The sequence below is a fragment of the Callorhinus ursinus genome, unplaced genomic scaffold (assembly GCF_003265705.2).
Source record: "Callorhinus ursinus isolate GAN/ISIS: 27379988/994484 unplaced genomic scaffold, GSC_fseal_2.0 scaffold31, whole genome shotgun sequence".
NCBI classification, from domain to species: Eukaryota; Metazoa; Chordata; class Mammalia; order Carnivora; family Otariidae; genus Callorhinus; species Callorhinus ursinus.
The window spans coordinates 19,974,983-19,988,667 of record NW_027397093.1 but is presented as its reverse complement, the minus strand read 5'-3'; the positions used below and the strand labels follow the sequence as shown (position 1 = coordinate 19,988,667).

Genomic DNA, 13,685 nt, shown 5'->3' with positions numbered 1-13,685 from the left:
TAAATGATTAGAAAATTTAGTCCCATGAAGAAAATACACATATAGTGAAGTTATAGTAAATAAATCTGTGTATTTAAATCATGTAGACATATCAATGATATATAACTAAGAATTAATAAATGTACCCAGATATAAAGACATGACATTGAATGTGGAGTGGGGAGAGATTATTTAGGAAATGCTATGGAGACAACAGGGTACCCATCAGGAAAAAAGATAAAGTTTATACCTATCCATGCCTTAAACAAAAATAACTTCCAGATCAATCAGAGATGTAAACACCAGAACAGAAAAGAAGCTCTGAATTCTAGAAAAATACACAGGAACATTTTATTCTGTGTATAATGACCTTAGAAGTTAAAGGGTTTCCAAATATGACACAAAACTGAGAAGCCAGAAAATAACAAATTGATTAATTTGCCTACATCTTTAAAAAATATTTATTTGGCAATTCACTAAAACCGAACATACAAACAAAACCCCCCCAATCTTGAAAATGCTTGTAAACACAATGCACAAATATAACTAATATCCTCAATATAACATATTCCTTCAAAATATATATATATATTTTTTAAGATTTATTTATTTATTATTTTAGAGAGAGACAGAGCTCAGGGGAAGGGGCAGGGGGGGAGAGAGAGAGAGAGCACCTCACGCAGACTTCTCACTGAGTTCAGAGCCTGATGAGGGGCTTGATCTCACAATGCTGAGATCATGACCTGAGCCAAAATCAAGAGTTGGGACATTTAACCGACTGAGCCACCCAGGCACCCTTATATATTTTTATATACTTAAAATAAATTTTAATAATTATTTTATCTGAACACACTTCTACATAGATCCTGGGAAGCAGAGTTGTAAGGATGAAGTCAATGAAAACTGATTTACCCAAAGTGATTGGTCTCATAATTCTTTCTTTGGAATGGATGAGTTGTATGTATTAGGGTTGTATATATCAGACACAGAAAGATGTAACAAATCTTTTTCAAGAATTCATGTCTGAGAACATGTTTGTTTAGGGTTGTTGAGAAACAATAAAGTATTATTTTGGAAATGCTAACAGTTTAATGGATTTTGAAAAAGCTGTCAATTTAATTTTCTGATTTGCCTGGCAGTCGCTAAAATATCTAGACTCACTATTTAATTGCACACTTAGTTCTTTTTTAAACTTTTTAAATTTTTACTTATTTTTATTATCATGTTATGTTAATCACCATACATTGCATCATTAGTTTTTGATGTAGTGTTCCATGATTCATTGTTTGCATATAACACCCAGTGCTCCATGCAGAATGTGCCCTCTTTAATACCCATCACCAGGCTAACCCATCCCCTCACCCCCCTTCCCTCTAGAACCCTTAGTTTGTTTCTCAGAGTCCATAGTCTCTCATGGTTCGTCTCCCTCTCCAATTCCCCCCCTTCATTCTTTAGAATAGTTCTAAGCTTTTCAAATTTCTAGAGGAAATGCAGTCTTTATAGGTGAAATTAAGGTCTGGAAGTCTTTTATGAAATAGCTTTGTCTTTTTAGTAGCCTCTCCATTTGGCTGCTGGTAAAAATGATTTCATTTCTTTAGTGTGGTCACAGCCATATAAATCAAACTCAGAAGTAAACCAAGAAACTATTTCAATTTGGGGATAATTTTATAATCTGATAGTGATCAGGGTATTTCTTATTTTTTGTTTATGTTTTTCTGTTTGCTTGTTTGTTTTGTGTATAAAATCAGAAACATTATTTTAAAACCACTCAGAATTTATAATTCATTTTACATTAACAACTTTCTCACCTTTTCCTTAGAAAAAAATTAGTTATCTTTTGAATGTTTATCAATTTTGCTCTTCTTAAAGCAAATAATATATTTTTATTTACTTACTATAGCTATTCATTTACTAAGGAGTTGCTTTTCTTTCTGTAGAGCTGGGTACAACTACCATTTTTCATTTTATATACCTGCATTTGGAATGACAGGTTTTTTTTCTTTTGTTTTTGAATGATAATTTTGCTCTATGTAAAGTGCAATATTCTACTTGTCTTGAAAAGATTGGGTTTTTTCAATATATATATATATTTTGTGAAGTAGGAACATTATAAAATGATTAGGTTTTCTTCTAAAAAAAAAAGGAAGGAGTAACTGAGATATGAGGATGAATGATTATAAGACAACATCAGCTTGCGGTAAAAGTACCTAAATAGATTAGGTTCAGCTTCCCTGTCATCTAATAGGATCTTTCCTCTACTCTTTTCTCTCTGAGACTCTAATAGCCTTTTCTTGTTGTTTCTCTCTATGAAACTCTAAGACCCTTTTCTTGTATTTTCAAGCTCATGAAAAGTTATTATTGAAGTATAATATATCTAAAAAATCTATACACTATAGATATATGGTTCAATAAATTATCACAAACGTACACCTTGAATAATCACTCATAAGAAATAGAATGTTACCACTGTTTTAGAAGTTTCCTTTGTGTCCCATTCTTGACATTTCATTTTGCAAGAGTAACTACTATTCTAATCTCTTCAGTATAAATTAGTTTTGTCTGTTTTTTTCTTTATATAAAAAGAATCATACACGTGTACAATTTTTTGGCTGACTTCTCCATGAACATGACAATCACCATATTGTTGTGTATAGTGGTAGATTGTTCACTATAATTTCTGAATAATATACATAATGTGACTACAACAGAATTAATATATTCATTCGCCTGTTAATATTTAATGTTCTACCTTTCCTATCTACTGCTTTAATGTCATGTTTTGCTATCCAGGAATTGCACTACCTTAAGGTAATTTCTATCAAAGCATTACCATCTAGAATTTCTTACTTTTTGCTTGCTGATCTCTCTGAATCACTCCTTCTGCAGAGAGAACATATTTTCTCATTTTGGTGTTTCTTTTTGGCAACCCGATCACAAAGACAATAGCTAAGACAAAGCTAATAGCAAATACCAACCTTTTTGATTTAACACACTCTTCTCTGTTTTAGTCTTCAAGTGCTCAGAAATAGGAATTGTTGAAGCTACATTGAGGTGAGTTCAAACACAACCTACTGTTTTAGGAAAAGCCACTTCCTTGCAGAGCTCCTGTTACTGAGTCGAGGCTATTTTTCTGAATCAAGCACATTTTCTAGATCATGTAAAACTTCCATGCAACATATTCTAACTCCAACTTACCTCCAAACATCTAGTTATTTTACATTTTTACAAGTATAGGATATGAAAGAAAGGCAGTTGGGAAGCACACATTTTCAGAAATATTAAAACAGATATTTCCTCGCTGGAACTGTTGGAAGGATGAAGTAACTGTTTTCTAAAGAGTTGTGAAGGAGACTGATTCTGCCTTAGATGTGTTCAAGAAATTGTTTAAGATATACCTGAGATTTATACCAGGACAGAGACGGACATGCATTGTCTCCAGGGTCCTGGAAATCTTAGAAGCACTTCTATACTCCTATTTATATAAAACTATTTTAATCATTCTTCTTCAAAAGTTGTGCTCCCAATTTCTTACAGATTCTCTAAGGAGTCTCATTATTTCATTTTAAAATACATTATCCATCTAATCATTTTGATGACTCCAAATAAATTATACATTCTTGGAACATTCTTATGTTCTTATTCTTATTGACTCATTTATTTGCCAACTGTATTATTAAATTTGGGCTGAAAACTCAGTTGTAGAAAAAGAAATCAATTCTATTTTTGTAGAAGTAGACAGAACTGGCATGGAAGAAGCTGCTGCTCATGGAAGATTCATTAAGTAATAATTACCCTATGCATATTTGGGACATTACATTTGTTTTGGCTAAGAAAATATTAAGAATTTTTTCTACCTAGTATTTTTTTGGGAAAAAATTTGCTTAAAGAGTCTATTGTTTTCTTTCTGTAAAGTCGTCATAAGAAATCAACTTTATTTTTTTAATTTAATTTTTTATTTTTTTATTATGTTCAGTTAGCCACTGTATGGTACATCATTAATCTTTAATGTAGTGTTCAGTGATTCATTAGTTACGTATAACAGTGCACATCACAACACATGTTCTCCTTTAAATATCTTTGAGAAAAGTATTGGATCTAATGTCTCTTCATACAAGTACATTCTTTCCCCAAGAATTTTATGATCAGAATATCTCCAGTGCTTAGTGGATAACCACATTCAAGGTATTGCTTTTTAATGACATTGCTTATGTCAATTGACAGATAACTGATTGCCAGTGGATATGCATAATGGCACTATTTTTTAAATCCTACAACTTCTTCTTGGCTGTATGAAATCATTTCAATAGTACATGCTTCTGAAAGAATGTAAGGGACATTACAGTGATGATCTGTCAGTTCTTTGGTTCCAAGAGGGGTGCACAACATCTTGTGAATGCCAGTGTCTTTCATCTTGGGATTAGCTTTTCCTTCTGATGCTCTTTCAGAGCACTCATTTAAAAACAAATAAGTTTTATCAGATGAGATTACAAAAAAACCATTTCAAAGTGTTAATTTCAATTTTTTTATCATCCCTGTTTGCTTGTGAATATCTGAATTTCTAGTATTAATAATATTTGTCTGGATATAGTCTATGTTTTAATTCTAAAACTTTGGCTCTGTTACTTTGGGTGGCACTACAGTTGGAAGGGGGAAACACAGTCATGTCAAACAGTAAGCACAAATTTACTAGGCCTCATTTTGTAGGGACAGGAAAGGAAGACAGGAAGATTTCCTGGAGAGTCAATGTTAATTAACTTATTTTATCAATTATCCTGATTTTGACATTGGATTTAGCACTTTTATTCAACTACACATTAACTCAGTATTTGCATTCCAAATATGGATATTTATAAATATAAATCTGTCCTCTGACACAATATAACCAAACTCATTGGTCATTTACTCATTTTCCATAGTTAATGTAAAGAAAGAAAAAAAGTCTGTGAAATAATTAATTGTTAATCACCTATGAAACAATGCTTATTATGACATCTGAGATAAAGTTGTGTCTAGAAGGAATTTCTTGCCCTTAGTTTAAGGTTCAGTGGTGCATGGCAATCAAGGGATATTCATAGAAGTTCTTGGGGATAAAAATTCTCCTTTCTCCTCCTTCTTCCAGCTCCTCCTCCTTCCTTTTTTCTCTGATATTTCGATAAAATCTTCATGATTCTCCTTTTGTAGAGGCATTTGTATATTCATGATTGCAACATCTTTTCTAGTGGGATCTCTCACCTAAAATATAACTCTCCTGAGTTGTTTCTCAAGCTTTGTCCTGAGACTAGACTCTAATGCAGGTTTGCTACATACAGGCATGAAAGCAGTTTTCAGAATAAACTCAGGAAGGATTGTCGCATAGACTAAGGAGGAGTTTGACTATATTATGGCTCTACAGTAATTTCTTGGGCTCTGCTTATAAAAATAGTTTAATTGGTCTATAGTTTTGTGAAATGCTAAGTGAGGTACTCCTTCTTGGAGATTCACAAATCATATTAGTAAATTACAAACTTCAGAAGGTGTATCTGTGATTGAGCTTTTTAGATGCTTTAATTTGGTTAAATCTATGTAACTCAGTTTTTTTTCCAAAATTATTATTATGTTTTATAGGGAACAGCTTTGGATGTATCATGGAAGGCACTGTGGAAAATGTTAGCTTCTGGTTATGACAGTACAGATATCAGTAATTGCTAAAAAGGAATTGAATACTTCTTTTGGGATAGCCATTCTGTTCAGTGCTTCATATGGATTATAAAATTTAATTTTCTTAAAGACCTATAAAATTAGTACTATTGTTATCCCCAGCTTATAGATGGGGAAATAGATGGTTAAAAATATTGCCCAGGATCACTCAGTTAGATAAGAGGCAAGGTCCTTATATGAAACTGAGCAGATCTTAGATGATAGCATATTTAAAAAATTGTATAGTATAAAATTTGCTACTCAGTGTGGTTCAAGGATCACATCTGCAAGGTTGTTAGAAATGCACTAAGAGTGGATGAGCTATAGTTTTTGTCAGTATAATCTGGGCAAAGGTCCTTGGAGATGGTTTTCTTCCCAATATACAGAAAAGTTGCTCTAGGGAGAGCGCTTTAGCTGCAGCACTATTTCTTTTTGCCTTACCTAGAATATGTGCTTGATATCATAAGGCAATAATCAGAAGGAGAAGCCAAGACAGGACAGGAAGGATTATGGGAAGGCAAGATTGAAGGAGTCTAGGATACTAGTGATATTAGGACACAATTCATATCCTGAGTTGTTGACCTACAGCATGCTTATAATATAAGGAAAATAAACTCCCATTTCATTTATTTACCATTATCAAGTTTACATCATTTTTATCCAAAATCATTTATCAGTGCCGTGAGCATTGTGGTTTTGGCTCTCAAGTAGTTTACATTGTAGCTTAGGACATTAGACAAACAGTAATCAGTAACTTTAAAACGAAGTTGAACATGTAAGATGAATTAATTGATTAGTTGTGTAATATAAAGTATGTCAGTCCATATCAGAATATTATCACTAAGTGTTAGAATAATCAGAAAGGGCTTCAGAGGAAAGATGGATTCCTGGCTAGACTTTGTATGATGGATATACTTTGGGCAGGTTATGGAGAGAAGAAATGGCTTTCTGTGATTTGAGAATACAATCTGTAAGGACAAGAATGTGGGAATGGGATTTCCCCCCCCCCCGGTAAAACTGATCCTAGTATTACACTATAAAAGAGTGTGAAATGGGAGGTGAGACGGAACCACATAATGGATAGCTTTTAGATCCAGCCATAGGAATTTAATATCATCTTATTGGACATTTTAGTACTTCCATAAATGAAATGAAGTAATCTGCTATAATGTTGATTTAAATTTTTGTATTAGAGTAATTTTCCACAATAAAATGTTATCGAGTGAAACTTTACTGCAAACAGTATAATAACCATTCTTATTTGGATAGAGCATCATTATTGATTCAAGTAAACTTGATAGTTGTTTACAATGGTAACCATTTTACTATATATATATATATATATATATGTCATTTAGTACCATTTGTTAAATATCTGCTCTATTCACTGTTTTATCTAGGAGGTTAAAGAATAGGAAAAAAGAAAAAAAAGCCACTAAGTCCCTTATAGTATGAAACACACACATAGGATATAACATGTAATGCTATATATAATTCTTTTTAGTTATATACATGATATAGGTGTTCTAACTTTTTAAGAAAGAGAGGGAAGAGAAAAAGCAAAGGATAAAGAGAAAAAAATCTGTCTAATGGTCTTGACATATTTTTAAAGAAACTAAAAGGGATTATATTTGACTAGCTGAATAAATGGACATTGAACAAGCATTAATTGATTCTATCAAATATATATTTTTTAATACATACTGTGTTTCAGGCATTCATTCAGTATTAGGGATAAACATTAAGGGAAAAGCAGATCTTGCTTTCTAAGAATGGACATTATATTAGAATTAATCAAGCCATAAACAAATATCCAGAAGTGATAATAAGTGTTAAGAACAACATTAAATGAGAAACGTGATACAGAGCAGTGTTACAGAAGGGTGTCATTTTTTAAAAGGGTAATAACAATGATACGAAAGAAAAGAAGGGGATGAGCCATTTAGACATTTTGGGAAAAATCTGAGGAATAGCAAAAAATCAAGTATGGTTAGGGGAGCATGGGCATGGGAAGAATTATAAATCTTTAGTTAAGAGAATTAGCCAGGAGTAGAACTTGTACAGTCATTTAGGCAATAATAAGGATTTGCATGGAGCAAAGTGAAGATAAATTGGACAGTTTTGAGGAAATAAGTGACATCAGTTGATCTGTGCCTAAGATGGCCATGGTGGCAACTATGTGTAGAATAAGACGTGTAGGGGGGCAAAGACGGAACTTGGGGGCCAGTTATGACACACAAATACAGATGGGAGTGAGGAAGTGAAAAGTAATCAGATTTTTTATATCTGTCTCAGGAAAAACTGATAGGAATGTGGATGGATTTTGTGTGGATGAACATAGAAAAAAAGATATCAAAAATAGATATTGTGACATTTATTAAATAGCCACTAGAGATGTAGAATAGGCAATTTGGATATATGTCTTGTGTGTAAAGGTGAAGTAACTATTAGAAATATAAAATGAGGTATTCATAGCATAAGACTGTATTAAAATCCAGGAGACTGTATGAGGTCTCTTAGGGAGGGAGGGAAGATAATGAAAAGTGTAGGGCTAAGACCTGAGCCCTGGGACTTTCTAAGATATTGGGTTGGTCAAATTCAGAGAACCATAAAATATTAAGGAAAAGTGCCTGTGAAACATGAGAAGTAGGGAGAATGTTTTCTAAGTACTATCAGAGTCTTAGCAGAAACTGGTTAAATAATGTCATTGGTTCTTGTAAGATGAGCTAGAATTGACAAGCACAGGTGGTGATGTGAAGATGAAAATGACCTTGATAAGGTAGTCCACGCTGTTCAGGTGCACTACTACTTTATCAGGCAATGCTTCATCTCCTAGGCTTCCTTCACCCCAACCGCCATCAGTGAGTCATATAATGTGAAATTACTGCATAGTTAAGTGTTATCACCACCCGACTCACCATCAGTCATGCTGCCCATGTTGTTGTGTGCAATGGAGTGATTCGCTTCCAGCATCTTACCTGAAGAGCTACTTTCAAAGTTACACTGGTACCACTGTTTTAGCCTGAGGTCCACCTCAAAATCTGGAGAATGACATAAGGGTTTACTTTGGGACAGTGATGCCAGGGAACAGGAGTGAATGATCAGTGAGACTGAAGCAAAGCAAGAAGATAAACCCAATTCAAAGATGTATTGTATATCTGCTCACTGCTTTGAAAACAAGCCTTTCTTCCCTCCTTACCAGGAGCATGGGCCCAGGATTATTTATTTCTGAAATAATGGAAGGAGCACTGGTTGATGGTTTTTTGCCGAAGCATTAACTCTCTCAGACTTCTAGGTTATGCTTATGTGACAGCAGAGTATCTCCAGCAGCATCTCCCATTGTGTCTTCAGGGAAATGAATGTTTTAGGATAAATGTAGTCAAAATTTGGATGGAAGTAAAGCAAAGATAATGTGAGTGGGTGGCCAAGAGATCTCTGGTATTTTCTCTGAGAGACTGATGGTTTAAATGAGATATGAATAACATTAAAGAGTTAACTTCCAGGAGTGCAATGGTGCATGAATGTGTGCGCATGCCCCTGCACACATGTATGTGTGTTTGGATTCATGAGTAGAAAATTGGAATGCCGGTAGATGGAAAGGACGTGTGTGAAGACCATGAAACAGGAGGGCCTATGCAGCATGTGAGGACTTGAAGGAAAGCCAGAGTGGTTAGGATACACAAAGAGGGGAAAAAACAAAACTAGAAGAGGCTAGAAATATAGGAAGAGACTAATTCCACAGAGCCTTCTGGGCCATGTTAATGATTTTGGTCTTCGTCTGAAGAACAATGGATTTTACAAAGGAAAAATATATATATATATTTACATTTGCTTTTGGAAGGTAGCTCTTGCTGCAATGTGGGAATATAATAAAGGGGGCTAAGACCAAATGCAGTAAAACACATAAGATATTTTTAGTAATTTCAGCTAGAAATGACGGTAGTTTATATTGCATTTTGTGGCTAAGGAATGAAGGGAAATAAATAGATTCAAGAGATATTTCAGAGCAAAAATGAGAGAACTTGGTTATAGGTGGGATATGTGGAATGAAAAAGAGAGACATTAAAGATATCTCCTAAAAAGATGTACATGCCATTTACTGACTAGGAAGCAGTAGGGGGAGGCTCAGTCCAGGTTGGGATATGTGGTTCATTGGCTTGGCTTTCAATATGTTGAATCTGTTTAACCTTGCAGCATTTGAGTAGAAACATAAAAACACTTTGCATGTGAGAAACTGAAGATTATTTAGCTTTAGATAATTGCTTTCTAAATCATTTTTCAAGCTTTGTATGGTTAATGAACTGCCAGTGGCAATATTTATTTATTTATTTATTTTAAAAAGGACTGCTAACCTTTCTAATTTTTTTTTTGATGGTGCTAACAGATCCTTTAATAGCAGAATGTGGTAATCATGGGATTAATTATTGCTAAAGTAGTTTTAAAAAAGAAAAAAGAAATAAAACTTAAACCTGACACAATCTGACCAAACGTGTCAATGTACAGTTTCAAGGTTATTTTTACAAAATACCTACATTTACACAACAGGCTTCTGGCAGCATTTTCAGACAAAGGTTCTTTTAATTTATCCTGACATGCTATAAATTAATGAATTACACTATTTAAAGAATTACTGTCAGTAAGCTTTTCTTTCTCTTGGGTCAGAGGGAGGCAAGAAAAGAGTGCATTTGAGATTGAGAGGAAGCACAGATTACAGAGGGAAAAGAACAGGGGCTTAGGGAGAGTCAGCAATCACATGAACCTCACCTGGTGGGATGCTCTCCAAGGTTAAGAATCAACCAGCTCAACTCCAATTAACAAGGAACTTAAAGAAAAACTACAAAATCGTAGTTAAACCCTTTAACGCTTTCATTCTTAATCAAACTCAGTCCAGCTGTGTAGTCTGAGGCTGCAGGAGTTACACCACCAAGCCCTGGCAGCTGCAGCACTAGGGACTGTGCCTGCAAGTCACTAAAAAAAGAAAAATGAAAGAATGCCTTTCCCCTTCAGACCACACACACACACACACACAAATTAAATAAGCAAATCTGAGGAAAAGTTATAACACTAAATCTAAAATGATTTGCAAAGGAATAGTATGTAACAAATGGCTTGAAGTAGTCTATTAAAAAATTGGGGAGATTTTGATTTCATAGTGAGTCAGCAAGGCATTTTTGTTGTTAAAAAAATCTCATTTCCTTACAGAAACAGTTTTTAGTTTTTAATGAACTTGTAAACCAAAAAGCTCCCATTTCAAAATAAAAACAAAATCCCAGATCATATAGATGTTTACAGTGATTACATTTATCTAAGCAACATACATACATGTTCAGTTGTAAGATGTTAACTAAATTTCTGTGGCAAATACGCTTTTTTTTTTTTAATACCAAGAACATTATAGAGTTAATGCAGAGTCCTAAGGATAATCTAGTAGTCACTAAGTTTTTCTTAAGTTTTCACTTTAGATGCTGTTATTTCTAGCACAGGTAAGCAGGTGGAGTCTTTCCTTTGCTCAAACACTGGAATCTTTGGTTGCTACCATATCAGCTGGCTTGCAAACAAGAAGCCAACCATTTTAAGAATGTTTTAAGTGAACAACTTGCAAACCCCAGGGATGGATAAACCCTAAGAATGCACAATTGTGAGCATTTACAACTATCACAACTGTGGCTGAAGACTCTTCATGCCGTTCTTCTGAAATGAGATCTCAAAGCAGTAGAGTTCACAATAAAAGATTTTAACAAAAAAAAATTGGCATATGCACAATTTCCCCACCAATTTGTGTGTGTCAACCATTTAGTTAACTTTTCCACTTGAAAAAATGCAATAGAAAACTGGACACCATGTTTCACTATCTCAGTTAATATTCACAATTACAGTGGCTACACCTCGGGACACGGCATCACCAATGCTGCCCAGAGCCAGTTTATACTGAAATTAAGTTCTTTACACCAAGTAAATGGTTGTTCACAACCACTGGCTAGTGTACATATGAACTAAAATTTCTAGATTTGGGGAGAAACAAATGCTGCTCCGATCATCTGCTCTGCTCCTTCAGTTCCTCGATTCATGTTACTCTTGGTTTTGTCAGTTTGCTTGCCTGCGGGGGTTTGGGCCTGCTGACCTGCCCACTTGAAGAGGCTGCCTGCTGTGCTGCTTCCTGCTTTAACATTGTCCAATCAAATGTGTAATCATATTGGTCGTTCAGGGTCCTGAAAAGAATGCGGAATAGCTGCCTCAGATACATGTGTGTAATCCAGGGCTTCCTCAAAGCGCAGCCCACGACAATAGTTTAAGTACATGGCAAATTCTGCAGGAAACCCCTTACATAAAACTTCAACAGGAGTGGACATCTTTTCACTAATCTTTTCATATTTTTGCTTTTTGTTGCAGCCTTTAGTCCCTGCCATGACAGGCTGGTTCTATTAAAATACATCAAAACATAACCCAATGATTCCATGTCATCTCGTCGACTCTGTTCAATCCCAAGATGTGCATTGATGCTAGCATATCAAGCAGTGCCAGTGAGATTTTTATCTTCTCTGTATGGTATGTGTTGCCTTGTCCTGTTGTCTCTGTATTTTTTGGCCAAACCAAAAGCAATAAGGAATAACTTCTTACAGTGACGCCCAATACCCATTAGGAAGTTATCTGGCTTAATGTCTCTGTGTATAAAATTCTTTGTATGCACATATTCAATTCTACTGATCATCTGGTCCGCTAACATAAGTACAGTTTTCATTGTGAACCTTCTTGAACAGACACTGAAGAGGTCTTCGAGGCTGCGTCCGAGAAGATCCATGACTAGTGCACTGTAGTCTTTTTGCTGACCATACCACCGGATGTGGGGGATGCCCACCACCTTGAAGAATCTAGAGAGTCTGCTCTCGTACAGCAACAGGGGATGCCTGGCCTTCTGACATTCTAGCTGCACTGCCACTTCCTCGCCGTTGGTAATGTTGATCGCCAGGTAAATGTCCCCGAAGGAGCCAGACCCGATCTTCCGTACCAGTTTATATTTCCTCCGACAATGAATTGGGCCTTGGAGCAGCTGCTGCTCGCCATCCCAAGAGATGAAGATGGAGGCTGGGGCCAAGCCCCGACGCCTCTGAGGGGAGGACGGTGGCCTCTGGGGCTCGTTGGAGGAACAAGGCTGCGGGGGAGGGCGGCAGGAAATGAAAAGCGTTGGCTCTTTCAAGGCATTGCGGGGCCCAGAATCGGCCGAGGGGAACCTGATCACCGCCGCTGCATCAGGCTTCTTTTCGCCAGGCCGCAGTTCGTGAGTGGGTTCTCTCGGTTAGGAGGCTGGGCCACTTGTTTTGGGGCGGCCGCCGCTGGCTCGCTTTCGCGGCGACGTCGCGGGCTGGAGAAGGGGTGCGGTGGTTTAGGGCTGCGATACTGCCGCCACCACCGCCGCGGGCTCCCGCCCGGAAGGACCCCTGTCACGGCGCCGGCGCCGACGCCGCCATCTTGTTGCTCCGGCTCCAGCCTCCACAAAATGCCCTAACCTTTCTAAGGGTAACAGGCCAAAATACACCTGTAGCAGATGCTGCGGGTACCCCTCACATTCCTTTCCCACCCTTGAACGGGTAGTGAATATTGGCCCTTTATCATGTATAGCTCCACTCCTCTGATAATTGGCCAGACCATACTCCCCCCACCTCACCTGTGAAACACCTTACCGAGCTCCTGGCTGAGGCGAGTCTTCATTAGAAGGGTGTCTTTTTTGAACTTTTTGCACCATCTTGTCCTGCTTTTCTTACTTGTTCACAGAACAGGAATCCCCACCTCAAGTTCTGATTCTAGGGAATTAGACCTAAGATACTTTAAAGTAGGTTTTTTTTTTTTCCCTGAAAAAGATTTAAGCAAATTCAAACCCCTTTATTTATTTATTTATTAACTAAGTTCTTCCTAACAGAACCCTGTCGTTCAACTTTAGGCAAAAAACAAATTGACCTTCCATTCAGGTTAAAATCCAGTTCTTAATTTCCCTGGCAAGTGTCCAGTTTGTGTCTCATATATACCTTGTATAA

The 13,685-nt window shown here is 36.2% G+C and overlaps 1 pseudogene; it reads right to left on the bottom strand.

The window, feature by feature from the left end:
• Positions 1 to 11,719: 11,719 nt before the first annotated feature.
• Positions 11,720 to 13,396, bottom strand: LOC112807380 (casein kinase I pseudogene; annotated as a pseudogene).
• Between the last annotated feature and the right edge of the window lie 289 nt (positions 13,397 to 13,685).